The sequence below is a fragment of the Balaenoptera borealis genome (genome assembly GCF_965194805.1).
Source record: "Balaenoptera borealis genome assembly, chromosome: 9".
Lineage (NCBI taxonomy): Eukaryota > Metazoa > Chordata > Mammalia > Artiodactyla > Balaenopteridae > Balaenoptera > Balaenoptera borealis.
In genome coordinates, this window is record NC_138873.1 from 39,884,455 (window position 1) to 39,905,699 (window position 21,245).

Sequence of the window (21,245 nt, forward strand, 5' to 3'; positions counted from 1 at the left end):
TATAAATACGTTTTTCTATAGCTGCTGTAACAAATTACCACAAATTTAGTAGCTTAAATAGCACAAATTTATTGTTATACTCCTATAGGTCAGAATTCTTATAGGTTCAGATGGCTTCTCTGCCTCAGGTCCCACAAAGCCTAAATCAAGGGTTATTGGTTATTCTCTAGAATAACCACTATCAATCACTTTGTAGTAAAATAATGAACTGTGAAGAAAATGAGAAAATGACAACATATAGGGAAAAATAACGTCATTAAAAGGAAAAAATAAATTTTCATCAGATTTTTTGACAGCGATGCTTCATGCCATGAGAAAATAGAACAACATATTTAAGGAAATGAAGGAAAGAAAATGTATCTTTAAATAAATATTTACTTGGAGAACCAAAATTAAATGAGAGTTAAAAGAGAGAGAGCATTTGTAATAGCTAGATTCTCTGACAATGTAAATATAGTACAACGATTTTTAAAAAGTAGTAGATGACAGGGGAGAGCATATGTAAAACAATTACCTATTCTCATGAATCATACGGAATATTGTTATTCTGAGGATGTTCTGTGTGTAGAAAAAAGCAATTTAATTATTATGAGATATACTAATTCTATCATCCCCTGTGTCCTTAAGAACAGAACATTTGGTGTGGAATACTGAAGAAATGAGTCTACTTATAAGAGGTTAAGTAAAAACTCATTAGTATTAAATATGCATTGAAAGAATCAGTATTAAGTCATGAGATTTTATGTACATACATTTAAATATACGTGTAAATACATATACATACATTTTCCAGTCCTGTCCATTGAAAAGGCCTAGAAAAAAAAAAATCACAAGCTTTTGACACCCAGATTATTCTTTTGAAATATCATTTCCCATTTAAAGAAACCAATGTTTCAAAGAGAAATTGTTAATTACAGGTTTGAAGGAGGAAATGTAGAGGATGAATTTGGAACTATCAAAGACTACTAATATCATGCCAAAGAATTTAGGAAACAACCAGTCAAGTTTCCATGAATCAGTTTGAGCTTCAAAAAGGATAATACTTGCAATTCATTATCCTGAAAACTGGTGCATAAAAGGTAAACAAACAAGCCTTATTTGTATAAACTATACCACTGGGGGAACAAATAGTATATGAGAGGAAACATAGCTTTTTTAAAGTATTTAAATGAATACATGAAAATAAAATTATAGAATTTGAATAAATGCAATTTAATGATGTGAATTAATGGATCCAGGCTTTGAGCATCAATGGCTGGATAACATCCAGAAAGAGAGACAACCAGACAATGACGAACAAACCCAACACTAACTATAGTCGTGCCAAAAGGGTAAACATTCTGATTGAGCATCTGGATCCAGCTGCCAATTTGCAGGAAACACAGAGGACAGGGGAAACCATATTGACTCCACCCTGAGTGTCCAGTCAATGAAATTCATACTGTGGGAAATTTCCAGTGTGAATTACTTGGATTCTTCAACAGAAAGAAAGAGAAAGGAATAGAGGAGGGAACTAGTAGATTAATAGAGACTTAAAATATATATTGCTTAAAAAATGGATAAAATGCAATTATAGGGTCTAGAGATGGACACTTGGTGATAAAACTATAAAGAAAGCCAAGCAAGTGATCACCATAAAAATTAGAGTAGTGGTTAGTTTTAGGGGGCCACAAAAGGTTATGATTGGGATGGGCACATAGAGGAGCTTCTGGGGTATCTGGTAAAGCTCTATTTCTTGATCTGGGTGGTGTTTACAAGGGTGTTTATAATGACACGTTAAGTTATACACTGATTTTGTGAGGTTTTATTTATTTGTGCTTCATTTTATAATAAAAAAAGTTAAGAGAAAATGGTGGGCATTGAAGACATTTGCTTTCTTTTTTTATTTAATTTTTATTTTATATTGGAGTATAGTTGATTTACAATGTTGTGCTAGTTTTAGGTGTACAGCAAAGTGATTCAGTTATACATATACATATGTCTATTGTTTTTCAGATTCTTTTCCCACATAGGTTATTACAGAGTATTGGGTAGAGTTCCCTGTGCTGTACATTAGGTCCTTGTTGATTATCTATATTATATATAGTAGTGTATATAGGTTAATCCCAACCTCCTAATTTCTCCCTCCCCCACATCTTTCCCCTTTGGTAACAATAAATTTGTTTTTGAAGTCTGTGAGTCTGTTTCTGTTTTGTAAATAAGTTCATTTGTATCATCTTTTTAGATTCCACATGGAAGTGATATCATATGATATTTGCCTTTCTCTGACTTACTTCACTTAGTATGATGATCTCTAGGTCCATCCATGTTACTGCAAATGGCATTATTGTTTTTTATGACGGAGTAATATTCCATTGTATATATGTACCACATCTTCTTTACCCATTCATCTGTCAGTGGACATTTAGGTTGATTCCATTTCTTGGCTATTGTAAATAGTGCTGCAATGAATATTGGGGTGCTTGTGTCTTTTCAAATTATGATTTTCTCTGGATATATGCCCAGGAGTGGGATTGCTGGATCATATGGTAGCTCTACTTCTACTTTTTAAGACCCTCCATACTGTTCTCCATAGTGGCTGTACCAATTTACATTCCCACCAACAGTGCAAGAGGGTTCCCTTTTCTCCACACCCTCTCCAGCACTTATTTTTTGTAGATTTTTTGGTGATGGCCATTCTGACCAGTGTGAGGTGATACCTCATTGTAGTTTTGATTTGCATTTCTCTAATACTTAGTGATATTGAGCATCTTTTTTTTTTAAAGATTTTTTGATATGGACCATTTTTAAAGTCTTTATTGAGTTTGTTACAATATTGCTTCTGTTTCATGTTTTGGTTTGTTGGCTCCAAGGCACATGGGAATCTTAGCTCCCCAACCAAGGACTGAACCTGTACCCTCTGCATTGGAAGGCGAAGTCTCAACCACTGGACCACCAGGGAAGTCCCAATGTTGAGCATCTTTTCATGAGCTTTTTGGCCATCTATATGTTGAAAGCATTTACTTTCTATTTTAACACATATATACACACCTTAAATAAGAGTTTATCACATTTATGGTACTTTATGGTTTACAGATCACTTGCATATACTTATCTCATGTGATTTTTATAATAATCTGCTGACTCTTATAGAGAACTTGTTATTACCCACTATTTTTTCAATTTTTGAATTTTATTTTATTTATTTTTTTATACAGCAGGTTCTTATTAGTCATCAATTTTATACACATCAGTGTATACATGTCAATTCCAACCACCCAATTCATCACACCACCACCCGTACTCCCCTGCTGCTTTCCCCCTTGGTGTCCATACGTTTGTTTTCTACATTTGTGTTTCAATTTCTGTCCTGCAAACCAGTTCATCTGAACCATTTTTCTAGGTTCCACATATATGCATTAATATATGATATTTGTTTTTCTCTTTTTGACTTACTTCACTCTGTATGACAGTCTCTAGATCCATCCACATCTCAACAAATGACCCAATTTCATTCCTTTTTATGGCTGAGTAATATTCCATTGTATATATGTGTCACATCTTCTTTATCTGTTCATCTGTTGATGGGCATTAAGTTGTTTCCATGACCTGGCCATTGTAAATAGTGATGCAATGAACATTTGGATGCATCTGTTTTTTGAATTATGGTTTTCTCTGGGTATATGCCCAGTAGTGGGATTGCTGGATCATATGGTAATTCTATTTTTACTTTTTTAAGGAACCTCCATACTGTTCTCCATAGTGGCTGCATCAATTTACATTCCCACCAACAGTGCAAGAAGGTTCCTTTTAATCCACACCCTCTCCAGCATTTATTGTTTGTAGACTTTTTGATGATGGCCATTCTGACTGGTGTGAGGTGATACCTCATTATAGTTGAGATTTGCATTCCTCTAATGATTAGTGATTTTGAGCGCCCTTTCATGAGTTTGTTGGCAATCTGTATATGTTCTTTGGAGAAATGTCTATTTAGGTATTCTGCCCACTTTTGGATTGAGTTGTTTGTATTTTTGATATTGAGCTTCATGAGCTGCTTGTAAATTTTGGAGATTAATCCTTTGTCAGTTGTTTCATTTGTAAATATTTTCTCCCATTCTGAGGGTTGTCTTTTCATCTTGTTTATGGTTTCCTTTGCTGTTCAAAAGATTTGAAGTTTCATTAGGTCCCATTTGTTTATTTTTGTTTTCATTTCCATTACTCTAGGAGGTGGATCAAAAAAGATCTTGCTGTGACTTATGTCAAAGAGTGTTCTTCCTATGTTTTCCTCTAAGAACTTTATAGTGTCCGGTCTTACATTTAGGTCTCTAATCCATTTTGAGTTTATTTTTGTGTATGGTGTTAGGGAGTGTTCTAATGTCATTCTTTTACATGTAGCTGTCCAGTTTTCCCAGCACCACTTATTGAAGAGATTGTCTTCTCCATTGTATATCCTTGCTCCTTTGTCATAGATTAGTTGACCATAGGTGCATGGGTTTATCTCTGGGCTTTCTATCTTGTTCCATTGATCTATGTTTCTGCTTTTGTGCCAGTACCATATTGTCTTGATTAATGTAGCTTTGTAGTATAGCCTGATATCAGGGAGTCTGATTCCTCCAGCTCCGCTTTTTTCCCCCAAGACTGCTTTGCCTATTTGGGATCTTGTGTGTCTCCATGCAAATTTTAAGATTTTTTTGTTCTAGTTCTGTAAAAAATGCCATTGGTAATTTAATAGGGATTGCATTGAATCTGTAGATTACTTTGGATAGTACAGTCTTTTTCACAATATTGATTCTTCCAATCCAAGAACATGGTATATCTATCCATCTGTTGGTATCATCTTTAATTTCTTTCATCAGTGTCTTATAGTTTTCTGCATACAGGTCTTTTGTCTCCCTAGGTAGGTTTATTCCTAGGTATTTTATTCTTTTTATTGCAATGGTAAATGGGAGTGTTTCCTTAATTTCTCTTTCAGATTTTTCATCATTAGTGTATAGGAATGCAAGAGATTTCTGTGCATTAATTTTGTATCCTGTTACTTTACCAAATTCATTGATTAGCTCTAGTAGTTTTCTGGTGGCATCTTTAGGATTCTCTATGTATAGTATCATGTCATCTGCAAACAATGACAGTTTTACTTCTTCTTTTCCAATTTGGATTCCTTTTATTTCTTTTTCTTCTCTGATTGCCGAGGCTAGGACTTCCAAAAGTATGTTGAATAATAGTGGCGAGAGTGAACATCCTTGTCTTGTTCCTGATCTTAGAGGAAATGCATTCAGTTTTTCACCATTGAGAATGATGTTTGCTGTGGGTTTGTCGTATATGGCCTTTATTACATTGAGATAGGTTCCCTCTATGCTCACTTTCTGGAGAGTTTTTATCATAAATGGGTGTTGAATTTTGTCAAAAGCTTTTTCTGAATCTATTGAGATGATCATATGGATTTTCTTCTTCAATTTTTTAATATGGTGTATCACATTGATTGATTTGAGTGTACTGAAGAATCCTTGCATCCCTAGGATAAATCCCACTTGATCATGGTGTATGAACCTTTTAATGTGTTGTTGGATTCTGTTTGCTAGTATTTTGTTGAGAATTTTTGCATCTATATTCATCAGTGATATTGGTCTGTAATTTTCATTTTTGGAATATCTTTGTCTGGTTTTGGTATCAGGGTGATGGTGGCCTCATAAAATGAGTTTGGGAGTGTTCCTTCCTCTGCAATTTTTTGGAAGAGTTTGATAAGGATGGGTGTTAGCTCTTCTCTAAATGTTTGATAGAATTCACCTGTGAAGCCATCTGGTCCTGGCCTTTTGTTTGTTGGAAGATTTTTAATCACAGTTTCAATTTCATTACTTGTGATTGGTCTGTTCATATTTTCTATTTCTTCCTGGCTCAGTCTTGGAAGGTTATACATTTCTAAGAATTTGTCCATTTCTTCCAGGTTGTCCATTTTATTGGCATAGAGTTGCTTGTAGTAGTCTCTTAGGATGCTTTGTATTTCTGCGGTGTCTCTTGTAACTTCTCCTTTTTCCTTTCTAATTTTATTGATTTGAGTCCTCTCCCTATTTTTTTTGATGAGTCTGGCTAATGGTTTATCAATTTTGTTTATCTTCTCAAAGAACCAGCTTTCAGTTTTATTGATCTTTGCTATTGTTTTCTTTGTTTCTATTTCAGTTATTTCTGCTCTGATCTTTATGATTTCTTTCTTTCTGCTAACTTTGGGTTTTGTTTGTTCTTCTTTCTCTAGTTCCTTTAGGTGTAGGGTTAGATTTTATATTTGAGATTTTTATTGTTTTACGAAGTAGGTTTGTATAGCTATAAACGTCCCTCTTAGAACTGCTTTTGCTGCATCCCGTAGGTTTTGGATCGTTGTGTTTTCATTGTCACTTTTCTCTAGGTATTTTTTGATTTACTCTTTGATTTCTTCAGTGATCTCTTGGTTATCTAGTAACGTATTGTTTAGCTTCCATGTGTTTGTGTTTTTTACGTTATTTTCCCTGTAATTTATTTCTAATCTCATAGCATTGTGGTCAGAAAAGATGCTCAATATGAGTTCAATCTTCTTAAATTTACTGAGGCTTGATTTGTGACCCAAGATGTGATGCATCTTGGAGAATGTTCCGTGTGCACTTGAGAAGAAAGTGTAACCTGCTCTTTTTGGATGGAATGTCCTATAAACATCAATTAAATTTATCTGGTCTATTGTGTCATTTAAAGCTTTTGTTTCCTTATTTATTTTCATTATGGATGATCTGTCCGTTGGTGTAAGTGAGGTGTTAAAGTCCCCCACTATTATTGTGTTACAATTCGATTTCGTCTTTTATAGCTGTTAGCAGTTGCCTTATGTGTTGAGGTGCCCCTATGTTGGGCACATATATATTTATAATTGTTATATCTTCTTCTTGGATTGATCCCTTGATCATTATGTAATGTCCTTCCTTGTCTCTTGTAACATTCTTTATTTGAAAGTCTATTTTATCTGATGAGTACTGCTTCTCCAGCTTTCTTTTGATTTCCATTTGCATGGAATATCTTTTTCCATCCCATCACTTTCAGTCTGTGTGTGTCTCTAAGTCTGAAGTGGGTCTCTTGTAGACAGCATATATATGGGTCATGTTTTTGTATCCATTCAGCAAGCCTCTGTCTTTTGGTTGGAACATTTAATCCATTCATGTTTAAGGTAATTATCGATATGTATGTTTCTATGACCATTTTCTTAATTGTTTTGGGTTTGGTTTTGTAGGTCCTTTTCTTCCCTTGTGTTTCCCACTTAGAGAAGATCATTTAGCATTTGTTGTAGAGCTGATTTGGTGGTGCTGAATTCTCTTAGCTTTTGCTTGTCAGTAAAGCTTTTGATTTCTCCGGCGAACCTGAATGAGATCCTTGCTGGGTAGAGTAATCTTGGTTGTAGGTTCTTCCCTTTCAGCACTTTAAGTATATCATGCCACTCCCTTCTGGCTTGTAGAGTTTCTACTGAGAAATCAGCTGTTAACCTTATGGGAGTTCTCTTGTATGTTATTTGCCATTTTTCCCTTGCTGCCTTCAATAATTTTTGTCTGTCTTTAATTTTTGCCAATTTGATTACTATGTGTCTCAGCATGTTTCTCCTTGGGTTTATCCTGTATGGGACTCTCTGCGCTTCCTGGAATTGGGTGGCTATTTCCTTTCCCATGTTAAGGAAGTTTTTGACTATAATCTCTTCAAATATTTTCTCTGGTCCTTTCTCTCTCCCTTCTCCTTCTGGGACCCCTATAATGCGAATGTTGTTGCATTTAATGTTGTCCCAGAGGTCTCTTAGTCTGTCTTCATTTCTTTTCATTCTTTTTTCTTTATTCTGTTCCACAGCATTGAATTCCACAATTCTGTCTTCCAGGTCACTTATCCATTCTTCTGCCTCAGTTATTCTGCTGTTCATTCCTTCTAGTGTAGTTTTCATTTCAGTTATTGTATTGTTCATCTGTTTGTTTGTTCTTTAATTCTTCTAGGTTTTTGTTAAACATTTCTTGCATGTTCTCGATCTTTGCCTCCATTGTTTTTCTGAGGTCCTGGATCATCTTCACTATCATTATTTTGAATTCTTTTTCTAGAACGTTGCCTATCTCCACTTCTTTTAGTTGTTTTTCTGGGGTTTTATCTTGTTCCTTCATCTGGTACATAGCTCTTTGCCTTTTCATCTTGTCTATCTTTCTGTGATTGTGGTTTTTATTCCACAGGCTGCAGGATTGTAGTTCTTCTTGCTTCTGCTGTCTGCCCTTTGGTGGATGAGGTTATCTAAGAGGCTTGTGCAAGTTTCCTGATGGGAGGGACTGGTGGTGGGTAGAGCTGCCTGTTGCTCTGGTGGGCAGTGCTCAGTAAAACTTTAATCTGCTTTACTGCTGATGGGTGGGGCTGGGTTCCCTCCCTGTTGATTGTTTTGACCTGAGGTAACCCAACACTGGAGCCTACCTGGGCTCTTTGGTGGAGCTAATGGCAGACTCTGGGAGGGCTCACGCCAAGGAGGTCTTCCGAAACCTCTGCTGCCAGTGTCCTTGTCCTCACGGTGAGCCACAGCCACTTCCCGCCTCTGCAGAAGACCCTCCAACACTAGCAGGTAGGTCTGGTTCAGTCTCCTCGGCATCACTGCTCCATCCCCTGGGTCCTGAAGTGCACACTACTTTGTGCGTGCCCTCCAAGAGTTGAGTCTCTGTTTCCCCCAGTCCTGTCGAAGTCCTGCAGTCAAATCCTGCTAGCCTTCAAAGCCTGATTCTCTAGGAATTCCCCCTCCCATTTCCAGACCCCCAGGTTTGGAAGCCTGACATGGGACTCAGAAATTACCCACTTTTAAATATGAGGAAACCACAATTAAGTGTCTAGATCACAGAACAAGTGACTGTCACTTTGAGTCCTAAACCCTAGCAGTTCACCTACACAGCTACATCTCCACACACCTACACCATACACATATATTCTCACACACACACTCACAAATTGGTAAATATAGGCAGATAGAAGATTCAGCAATCACACCCACCTCACCTCCCATCCCAGGGTTTCTATTGATAGTAAAGGAAATAACATCTGCCTTTTTGCCTACCTTACGGACACTACAAGTTATCCTACATAAGTGAGAGAGTTACTGTTTCTAAAGGATGTTTTCATGGATCTTTCATGACATAAGTTATATACATTTTCACTGCTGTTCTAATCCTCTTGCTCAGCTTTTTACAAATCAGCCTCATTTTAGATAGTCTGAGGTAGAGACCTAAGATCATTATTTATTTGGCCTCTGTCCTTAGCCCTATTTTATACATGATAACACTGTAGCTAAAGAAGTTTAAGAAACTTGTCCTTTTAGCAAAAATAGTGCAGAAATAGAATTTTAACCTGGGATTGTGTGAGGACAAATCTCCACTTCTACCCTGATGACTCCTCTGGGGTCTTTAATCCTTGATAAATGATAGAAAAAGAAATGTTGTGCCATGAATGCTAACAGTGTAAGAACACCATTGCCATCTCTTTATGACAGAAGATCAGGGAGAACGCTCTTTGACATAAATCACAGCAAGATCTTTTTTGACCCAACTCCTAGAGTAATGGAAATAAAAACAAAAATAAACAAATGACACCAAATGAAACTTAAAAGCTTTTGCACAACAAAGGAAACTGTAAACAAGACGAAAATACAACCCTCAGAATGGGGGAAACTATTTGCAAATGAATCAACAGACAGAGGGTTAATCTCCAAAATATATAAACAGCTCATGCAGCTCAATATTAAAAAAAAAACAACCCAATCCAAAAATGGGCAGAAGACCTAAATAGGCATTTCTCCAAAGAAGACATACAGATGGCTAAGAGGCACATGAAAAGATGCTCAGCATCACTAATTATTAGAGAAATGCAAATCAAAACTACAATGAGGTATCACCTCACACTGTTTAGAATGGGCATCGTCAGAAAATCTACAAACAACAAATGCTGGAGAGGGTGTAGAGTAAAGGGAACCCTCTTGCACTGTTGGTGGGAATGTAAATTGATACAGCCACTATGGAGAACAGTATGGAGGTTCCTCAAAAAATTAAAAATAGAATTACCATATGACCCAGCAACCCCACTACTGGGCGTACACCCAGAGAAAACCATAATTCAAAATACACAAACACCCCAATGTTCATTGCAGCACTATTTACAATAGTCAGGTCATGGAAGCAACCTAAATGCCCATCGACAGACGAATGTATAAAGACGATGTGGTACATATATACAATGGAATATTACTCAGCCATAAAAAGGAATGAAATTGGGTCATTTGTCGAGATGGGGATGGACCTAGAGACTGTCATACAGAGTGAAGTAAGTCAGAAAGAGAAAAACAAATATTGTATATTAATGCATATTTGTGGAATCTAGAAAAATGTTACTGATGAACCAGTTTGCAAGGCAGAAACAGAGACAGAGATGTACAGAACAAACATATGGACACCAAAGGGGGAAAGCAAGGGGGGTGGTGGGGTGGTGGTGGGATGAATTGGGAGACTGGGATTGACATATATACACTAATATGTATAAAATAGATAACTAATAAGAACCTGCTGTATAAAAAATAAAATAAAATTCAAATTAAAAAAGAAGCAAATGACACAAAGAAGTCTGCTAACAAGGCAACAAAATTATAATTAAATAACTACCTTTGTGATTGTTTGGGGAGACTTAATTGACATTGCATGTTACATAAATAGGGATAATAAATGGCCTGGGGATTTTTTCCTCCTGGTTTCTTATTTAAGGATCAAAAAATATTTTCAATAATTTGCATTCTTATGTATCATCAAGAGGAAAACAGAAATGAGAGAAACAGGATTGGAGACTGCATGTTTTTCTTCCTCTGTTAACTCTGATGAGTCATTTTCTCTGGTCTGAAATCCATTAATAAAGAAATTTGCAGATAATAAAAAAAAATAAGATCAGCATTATGGCAGAGTGTTGCATAAAGGTGACGGCCATCAAAAATATAATTCTAGGAATTATAGAAGCATCCCAAGAAGTAATGTGAATTATTTTCCAGGAACTCTAAACTTGGGTCTTATATGAAACTTGAAAACAAAATTTGTTTTGTAGCTACGAGCTGTGAGTGGATACACAAAACACTCACAAGTCGTGCAATCGTCCTTGACTAGCCAGTTTCAGCAAGCTCACCTTATGTAACATATCTGCAAGAGCATTGCTAAATCAAGTAGGGAAGAAAACCTTCACTTACAAGCCTCGACCACAACGCAAAAGATGAGAAGGAACAGGGTCATTGCAACAGCTGCTTTATAATTTATTACAAGCAAGTAGACACAAGATTCAAGCAAAGACTGACTGCAATATGTATAACATCATACCTTTGGAAAATCTTTCTCTCGATAATAGTCAATGAGTTACAACATGATGGAGAACAATCTCTTTAGGATGCCGCTTATTATATTAAGGATTTTTTTTTCTTTTAAACAACTATTTCTGCTACAATCCTCTTGAAGAAAATGTTATATTGAAACCAAACACTACTTTGCTGGCTTTTCATTTTACAAAGAATTCCAAACTAACAACTTGAGTGAAGGATCATCTTATGTTTAACAATATTGATTAAGCCCATAAAATTTTATGTTTAAATAAATTAAAGCCATAATAACAGAAGGTTTCCAAGATCACATGGTATTATTGTTGGAGAGGCAAATCTTAGATATTCTCTCACCAAAACTATATTTACATGAGGCAAATGTTTTTTAACCACACTGTATTATTTGGCCCCATATATCTTTTTTCAACCTCACTGAGACTTGTCTTGGCAAACAAGAAGGTAAAATAAGGAAGCCAAATGGTATATCAGGATACCCTCAAAAGTATACAATACCAGGAATTATAAAGTACAGTGCCTGTAATTTTGGTACTGCAATTTTCCCCAGTAAATCCAGATGACAACCCTATTTTTCATTAGTATCTGTATTTTTAAACTCCAAATTAAGTCCTCTTAGTTGAAAAATTAATGATAATCTCATCTATTAAAAAATTAGATGATATATAAGTAGGCCTAAATGCACATACAATCACACATAGAATCACAAATAACTATGAAAGAGAGTGAACCCATTTTTTCTGACGAAAAACTTCCTGATGTGCAAATTTTCATTAATGTCCACATGTATTAAAAATTATAAGTCATCTTAGTAGGATTAATTCATGACTGATACATAAAGTCTTCAATAGGATTAAAATTATTTCAAGGCCACTAAATCACTAAAAGGAAAAGCCAGGATGGTTAGTGAATTAAACAATACCAAATTTTTCTGAAACAAATAAAGGATACTATATCACATAATCTCCTCATTCCCTTTGATTATTGGCTTGTAACTTTACCTAGGAATTTTGCTGAAAATTATAGAGGAACCAAAAACTGGACTTTGACATTCAAATTCAGATTTGAGTATGCTCAAAAGAGAGCATATGCTATTATTCACTACATTTGAGAAACTTTTTAAAAAATAATGACTTTGAAAATTCTCATGATGAATCCAAAAAGCAAACTGTCCTTTTTCTCTGTTTTTATATTCTACTAAAATGTAAGTGCATATATATTCAATACATTATTTGTGGTAGTTAAAAAAGGAAACAGAAAACCTAAAACAGTTAAAGAAAGCAATAAAATCACACTTACTAGTATTATCTACAACACTCAATGTTTTGAGCAAGTCAAGGTGAAGACATTGGGAAATGTGAATGCTGACTTTTTAGAGAATCAAAAATTAAAGAAAAGAATGAGCTGGAAAGGCAGAGACACAGTCATGCCACAGAGACTTCTCAGGATGCCAGGTGAGACAAACAAAGCCCATGTCATCTAAGACACAAGGAAAAAAGTCCATTTAAACTCAGCCACCCACAGTGAATACAGCAACTGACACTGCATTATCAGAAGAGATGTTCATTAACCTGCTAACTAGGAAAATTATATTTTGCTATATTGAAAACAGGAAAGTATACTGTTAGAACTTGTGATAGTTTGACCCACCAGTTTGTGAAATAAATACTTATATACATTTCTCATTTTTATTGAAGTCTAAGCATGTTACCATAGGGGGGTAAAAAGGGTTATGCCACTAATGCTGTTTTTGCAAAGAGAAACTTCCTAGCTTTTATTAAAATAACTACATATTTTCATTCCATCCCAAACTATATACTTTAAATGTGACTAAGAAAGAAAAAGTTAGAAATCTCTGGGTACCTCAATGAACTATAGTATAATCTCCAAATCTTTACTCAAAATAGAATCATATGTATGAAGAAATTCACCATTTGAAGTTACTATCTCCTTGGCAATCAAGAAAAGTCACCGATTTCATGAGGTAAAAACTCAATCAGTTTGGATAAATTAGCACTTTCTTATAGCTAGATATATTCACTTGTGATTCCCCCTGTCATGACAAAATATTGGAAAATAGTACAGTAATGCAAAATCGGGATACAGTATGACAAAGCCTAATATTGCTTCTCTCTTTGCTTTTCTTTTTAAAAGTAAATAAACCCCTCCCCATATAAATAGAAGTTAAAATATGGTGTATAGCATAGAGTCCTCAAAGAAATTTTGGATTTTCTTGGACTTGGGGAGGTGTGGGAAGATTTCCACAGTTCTAAGCACTCAGGCTCTCGCCTCTTAACTTTTTATTGTGTGTCCCTTTTCACTTAATGAAAGATGACACTCTTCCTGTATTACTTGTCCCAGGTACTGAGTGACACATAAATTTATATATTTACAGCATAATATTTTACAAAAGTAAAAGATAAAATTTTATTATAACTCAAGTGACAAACTTGGGAATCAACTCAAGCAGGACTATTTTTTTTTTTTTTTTTATAAAGAGAACAGCCTGTGCAAATGCCCAGATGACAAAGGGAAAACATGTTTTTTATTTTGTTTGCTTCTTTGACCATGAAGCTTTAAATTTATTTATTTATTTATTTATTTTTGGCTGTGTTGGGTCTTCGTTTCTGTGCGAGGGTTTTCTCCAGTTGCGGGGAGTGGGTGCCACTCTTCATCGCGGTGCGCGGGCCTCTCACTGTCGCGATCTCTCTTGTTGCGGAGCACAGGCTCCAGACGCGCAGGCTCAGTAGTTGTGGCTCACGGGCCTAGTCGCTCCGCGGCATGTGGGATCCTCCCAGACCAGGGCTCGAACCCGTGTCCTCTGCATTGGCAGGCAGATTCTCAACCACTGCGCCACCAGGGAAGCCCAAGCAGGGCTATTTTAAAGATGGGTCAATTTAAGTAATAAATGAAAGTAGTAGTAATAAAAACAACCTTATTTTTGGATTGTGCTGTCAATTTTACATAGTGTCTTCATGAATAACGAACTCCCATCAGATACTATTTTAAATAATTTGAAGTAACATGTAAGAAAGTTTAATTCAATTGATATCTGTACTCTCTTATGAAAAGCAAAACAAAACCAAAACTAAAACCAAAAAGCAAAAGTTAGTGATAAATAGTACAAAGATACTCATAAAATATTTTTTGAAATCTATTAATTATTTAAAAAAATTTTTGTGAATAATTAACATGCCACTAACATAATGGGGATTTAGTTTTTAAATTTCACGACCAGTAGATAGTGCTGCAAATAGCCTCTAATTTTCTGTTCTTATAATCGGTTTCTCCAACAAAATTTTTGAAAATAAGTGTTATATATTTACACCTAAAAATAAGGTAACAAATGGTAGGATTAATTTTCATAAATACATACATAATAAAAGTTTGGATATAAAAAAATACAGAAGGATGAATGAAGGATCAGTCAGTAAAGAGTTAAGAGTATTTGAATTTAATCTTATGGTGGCAATTACTATAATTCCCAAATGCATACTGATGTCATAGTCAGAAATGGAATTGTCTGTAGAGCACAAATCTGAGCTAATCTCAGTATTGAATATATTGTACTTTGGTCTTTACCTTTTTAGTCTGATTAAAGGTGATTCAAAACATTTTTATTTCATGAAATAAACCTAGATTTATTAATTTAAAAAATTTTCAAGCACAAAAACTTCTGCCTTGAACTCTAGGTAGTATATTCAGACACATCTCATCTAGTGGCAGATATATTAGCAAAAACTAAAGTTCAGCAATTAACCTTCATAGGAAAAAATTATTTTCAGGATGGGTTATTACCCAATGACATGTGTGGTTTAACAATTTCTAGAGGTGTTCTCTTATAATTTATACAAATAAAAGTCTGTAAATGGGCTATCTATTGTTTTCTTTAATTCTAACAAGATATAACTTCATATACCAAATAGATGAATTGAATTTAGACCAAGCACAAAATCCCATTATTTTAGATGTCTAGATATTCTTCTGTATATTTACATAACTCAACTCAAGTATAAATTGACAATGAGAGAACTCCAAATCTTTTCCCATAAATAGAGATTTGGAGAAAACAAACCAGCTACTAGGAAAAAAGAATATTATCTTGGGTTCACCGACATTTTCTTACATGATTTATTGAAATTATGGTAATTAGGCTAAATGTCAAGTATTCCATATTGACTCTTTTCAGAGTCCAAGGTAAGTAGGAATATTCATATTTTGACATTTTCACTCATATTTTGGAATGGTTTGACTAAATGGAAAGATTCAGCACTAGAGAAAATTCACCTGTTCATACAGACTGTGCAAAAGCAGTGTACTAACAAGTAGCTAATGTCTGTTTCACTGACACAAATTTTTAAATGATTCTTCTTAGACCAGCGATGTTGATACAACAGCAAAACAGAAATTAAAAGGAAGAAAATCTTTATTATTTGGTCCCATGGGAAAAAAGAAGTAGTAGAAATTTAAAATGTTGTCCACCCTCTCTGGGTTCTACCATTTTGAGTGTCAACAAAGACAACTCCAGTTTTTTAAGGCTGTAAATGGTGCTTAAGTTATATGCTGTCAATAAATAATTAGCAATCCTCTCAAAAGACGTCACTTGATTATTTTATATTGGATATTGATTTGGGTATTGTTTCTTTCTGAAGGCTCTAGAAGAGAATCAGTTTCCTTGACTTTTCCCTTCTAGCAGTTGCCTGCATTCCCTGTCTCATGACCCCTTTTCTTTATCTTTGAAGCAAGCAATGATTGGTCAAGTCCTTCTCACAGTGCATCTCTCTAACCTGTCTTCCATTATTGTGTCTCTTTGACTCAGCTGGGAAAGGTTCTCTGCTTTTAAGGACTCATGTGATTAGATTGGGCTCACCCAGATAATCTAGGATAGCCTCCCCAGCTATATACAGGTCTTAGTCACATGAGCAAGGCCACTTTTGCTATGTGAGGTAACACATTTACGGGGTCTAGGGATTAGGGTGTGGACATTTTGAGGAGGCTTTTTTTCTGCCTATAACACCTTTTACATAAAGTTTCTAGAAAAAGCAAAAATGTAGAGACAGAAACTACATCAGTGGTACCTGGGTCAGGGAGTGGGAGCAGGTTTCACTGAAAACAGACACGAGAGATCTTCTTAGAGTGAGGGAAGTTATCTAAAAAAAACTGAACTATGATGATATTTGCACAATTCTAAATTTTACTAAAAATCATCAGGCTGCATACTTTCAATGGGTGAATTTTATTATATAAATTTTAGTCCAATAAAGGTGTTAAGTGTTTTAAAAATTAATAGAAAAAAGCAAAGGAAAATATTAGTTTATTAAATTAGTTAATATGATTTAAATAAGCACTGATTAATATGGAGGTCTTATTTGGAATTTTGATGCCTGATGAATTTCTATTTTCCCCCAGTCACTTGAATGGTATTTTGGCTTCTGTTAATAACACATTGTATTTACATTTAACGTCTCAGCTGCTGATCTTAAACATATTCTTATCATTATATCACCTGGTAGGAATGAAAAATATTATTGTGCACAGTGTGAGCTTCTGAACTCAAAGAAAGGGCAAAACAAAGGCCTTTCTCTGAACACCTTCATTGAATTATGAACATGTGGACAGAAACACTGGGATTGCATCTCTAACTGCCTCATCCCATCAGACACATAAAACTGTGATTATTATTAAGAATCACAAAAAAGTCTGCTTGTCAATTAATTTTTCTTCATAAATATATGAAAAATCATTTCTTTACAGTTTTTGGCAAGTAGTAACCCAGAACTCTGAAAATTTCTTGTCTTCCCTAAGTACGTATATTATTATTGATGGTCTTAGTAATTCAAAAGACTAAATAGTTGATATACATTTACTCCAGAAGTACTCAGGAGCGTTATTTTACCCCAGTGAGGAAAAAAGGGACATACTCTGCCCATTTGTTAATGATGACTCATTAATTTATTCTGATGAGCCTTAAGGTTTTGACTGAGTCCGCTGGCTGAATTGTGTGAAACGGTGGATAGTACAGCAGGAAGTCTGAGGCTGACATAGTTAACTGTAGATGTTAAGGCCTCACTGTGGATATTTCCATGATCACATCCATTCTGATTTTACTTTGTACCTCAAGATCTCCTAGAACTGGAGGCGTAATGTTTATACATTGTTTTGAGATGAAAAGTATATCCAAAGAGAAGATACTACCGTACCACAGAAGCATGCACCTGAAGCTTGCCAAACAATGTGACAAGACTGAGGGAGGTCCTAAATGGTTATGCCAACATTATCTCACCTTGAAGTATGAGCATGTAAGAATCCACACTTAATCCCCTAAACACTTCCTTCAATAAATTAAGAAAGCTTGACAGTTTAGCTAATTTACTTTCTTTTATTATTTCTTTTTTGTTTTTTTAAATTTTATTTATTTATTTATTTATGGCTGCGTTGGGTCTTCGTTTCTGTGCGAGGGCTTTCTCCAGTTGCGGCAAGCGGGGACCACTCTTCATCGCGGTGCGCCGGCCTCTCACTATCGCGGCCTCTCCTGTTGCGGAGCACAGGCTCCAGACGCGCAAGCTCAGTAATTGTGGCTCACGGGCCTAGTTGCTCCGCGGCATGTGGGATTCTCCCAGACCAGGGCTCGAACCCATGTCCCCTGCATTGGTAGGCAGACTCTCAACCACTGCGCCACCAGGGAAGCCCTTATTATTTCTTTATTCCAATTTTATCTGTACCATTTTTACTATGTTGGACTTTTCAAAAATCTTTTAACATTATTTATCAGATACTTTTAATTTAGAAAGCCCTGGTATCTTTTCCTTTGTATCAATTTTGTTCCCAAAAACCTCTCAGGAGCTAAATGGATATTTCCCTGAGAAATGCAATTTTAAAGACATATGCCAATATTTATATCTAATTTTTCATCAAGTACATTTAGATGCAGAAAATTTTTTCCTTCTATCTATAACCATAAAAGATTAAAGATATATTCATTTTGAATCAAGATGCATGAATAAAGATACAGATCCTTCATTTTACTAGGCTTTGTTGGACTGGTTCATTAATAGATTTTTGAATTTTAAAGTTCTTACCATAGCAATTTTTATCCCTTAAAAAAAAATAGACACTGAGTTTAATAACAGGTTAGATCAGTTTCTGTTACCAAAATGACTTTGGAGTTCCATGTAAGTGCAATCAGACAAACTGTATGTTCTTTAACCCATTTCAGGGGTGCTATTAAAATATACCATGGCAACATCAAGATTGTACTTTCGACCTGTTTCTCAGAGAGTTTTTCTATCCACAATCCGGTATTTGAGATAATTCCACACGGACGCTGTGGTCTTCAGAAGAAACAAGCCTAGATAGAGGAGAATTTTTTTTCTTGAGAAGTGACTGAGATCAAGAGAGACTGAGAGGACTCTTGTTTTCTTTCTCTCATTGTCTCGATTTGTCAGGCATTATGTCTCCTCATGAAATTTACCAGCTGGGTTCCAGTGTTTCCTTTGCTGGTTATTATCAGAAATATTTATTTAAGAAATGCTCAGCTATTATTTATATACAATATTGCATCTTAAAACCAGAATAAGAAGATGTAATGGAAAAGAATCAGAAAAAGAATATATATATGTATAACTAAATCTTTGCTGTACACCTGAAACGTGAATCAACTATACTTCAATTAAAAAATAAATTAAAAAAAGAAGGAATAAATGAAGGTAAAATTTATTTTTTTAAAAAGATGTGGCAAAAAGAACACTGATGGGAGTCTGGAAACCTCTTCCCATTTGGTTTCCACTGAAACAAATTGTGTGATTCAGAAAAGATCCTCACAACCTTAGCATAAATTAATGGAATTGACTAGATAAATTCCAATGAAACTAAGCTCTAAAACCCTATTCCAGAACTAAAAGGTTAACAATAAATCAATAAGCAGATGGGCTGAAAAGTCACTCTTGAAATTTAGAAACTAAATTTCAAATTACAGGGCTGTTCTTGAAATCACAGATATACTGGATGGTATAAAGTAAGGGAGGAGCAAGGAGAACCTTGTAAAATTTTCTCAAGGGTAAGACCTGAGAGAAATGTGCATAATTCTTGCATTTCCCACAGCTAAGATTTTCGTCAATTAGAAAGACTAAGGTCAAAAAGGGCATGTAGCTTAGATATTAGCACTCATTTAATTAAAGAGAGAAATGGGAAAAAATGAATTCTAAAAATGGGGCAAAAACTTTTAACTTTCCCCTTGCTCCATCAGCCCCAGTCATGCCACACCAAACATTTTTAAAAAATTAATTAGAAGTAAATAGTTGTAGTTATTAGACAGATGTCCCTGAGGAGGATTTCATGGTACAATCTCAGTAGACAAAAACCTAAAGGACCTTGCTAGTATTTTATCCTAATCAGTCTTAATGGTCTCTTAACCTTCTTTCAATGGCCTTAGTTCAGAAGCCAAACATCTAAATGACAGAACCATAAAGAATTAATGAAATGTTCATTGGATTAAAAACTAGAGGGAAAAAAAGAAGCTGTTAACATTTTTCAGAAAAAAAAAAAAAGAGCCATTTTAGGTCAGTGGCTTTGAAATGAGTATTTGCTCCTGTTAGGGGCTGTCTTGGTAGTCATTGCCAGATCCCATACCTGGCACAGTGTTTGGTGCATGGGAAAAACCAAGTAAATGTTTGATTGATGAACAGACATGCTAAATAGGCTTTATTTGAGTCAATTCTTTCCTTGCTCTTTTTTTTTTTTTTTTTTCTTTTTATTTAACTTTTTTGGGTTTATTTATTTATTTATTTATGGCTGTGCTGGGTCTTCGTTTCTGCGCGAGGGCTTTCTCTAGTTGCGGCAAGTGGGAGCCACTCTTCATCGCGGTGCGCGGGCCTCTCACTATCGCGGCCTCTCTTGCTGCGGAGCACAGGCTCCAGACGCGCAGGCTCAGCAGTTGTGGCGCACGGGCCCAGTTGCTCCGCGGCATGTGGGATCTTCCCAGACCAGGGCTCGAACCCGTGTCCCCTGCATTGGCAGGCAGATTCCCAACCACTGCACCACCAGGGAAGCCCCTTTCCCTGCTCTTTGGGCAAGTGGTCATTAATGTAAATGACAAACAGGGGTCTGGGGAATAGTTTATTTAATCTCTCGCTATAGCTCTTTCTCCAGCCTCTCAACAAGCTCTGATGTTGGTCTCTGCACCTTCCCTGACCATACATTCCTGGAGTCTCTATATCACCAATATTACTCAGGAGATAAAATATCTAAAATAATAAGTCCTTTGACCAAAATGTCTCTTATCTGACCTACAACTTGAGCTAAATAATCAAACCTCAAAGCCCATGGAATTTAAAACTTTAGGGTTGCTGGTGCTGAATATTTTGTGATTGTTTTTTCCTTTCTTGCACTTAAAAAAAATTCTATGTACAGGTACAAATAAATATTCCATAGATACTTGCTGGATAAATGACTTTACAGTGCATACTGTAAGCTGTTTGAGGAAAGATTTTATGAAATTTGGTTGGTTGCCACAAAGCCTAAATGTTTTGTGATTCATTCAAACTTTTACCTTGTGCCATATCAGATAAAGTTTTATGAGTTTATCTACAGAAGGAAGAGCTTCTTGTCAAACACAAAAATAGGGAGCAGAGAGAAAGAGGTGGAGTTTCCTTACTGAAATCAGACGTCAACATGCTGTGTTCATTATGAACCCTCACATTCAATAAAGTTGAGAATGCCAGGGTACTGGAACAGAGTTTTACTGAAGATCAAAACAACCTGCTTTAACAGACTTTGTGTTCTGTCTTTTCATTTCCTGTAGGTGGTTAGCTCCTGAATTGAACCAAATACCAAAGTCTCTGATTAGAGGTAACTGGTTTCCTTCCTGACACTGAAAATGTCAAAAGGTAAGCTG

General features: G+C 35.5%; 1 long non-coding RNA gene across 5 annotated transcripts in view; it reads left to right on the forward strand.

Annotated features, from left to right (window-relative positions):
- LOC309635282 overlaps window positions 1-21,245 on the forward strand; it is a 290,386-nt gene that overhangs the window by 173,275 nt on the left and 95,866 nt on the right. For all 5 annotated transcript variants that reach the window (XR_014248715.1, XR_014248716.1, XR_014248717.1 and 2 more), the window contains one exon: window positions 21,153-21,237. This is a non-coding gene — a long non-coding RNA (uncharacterized lncRNA). The remainder of the gene's footprint in view (window positions 1-21,152; window positions 21,238-21,245) is intronic.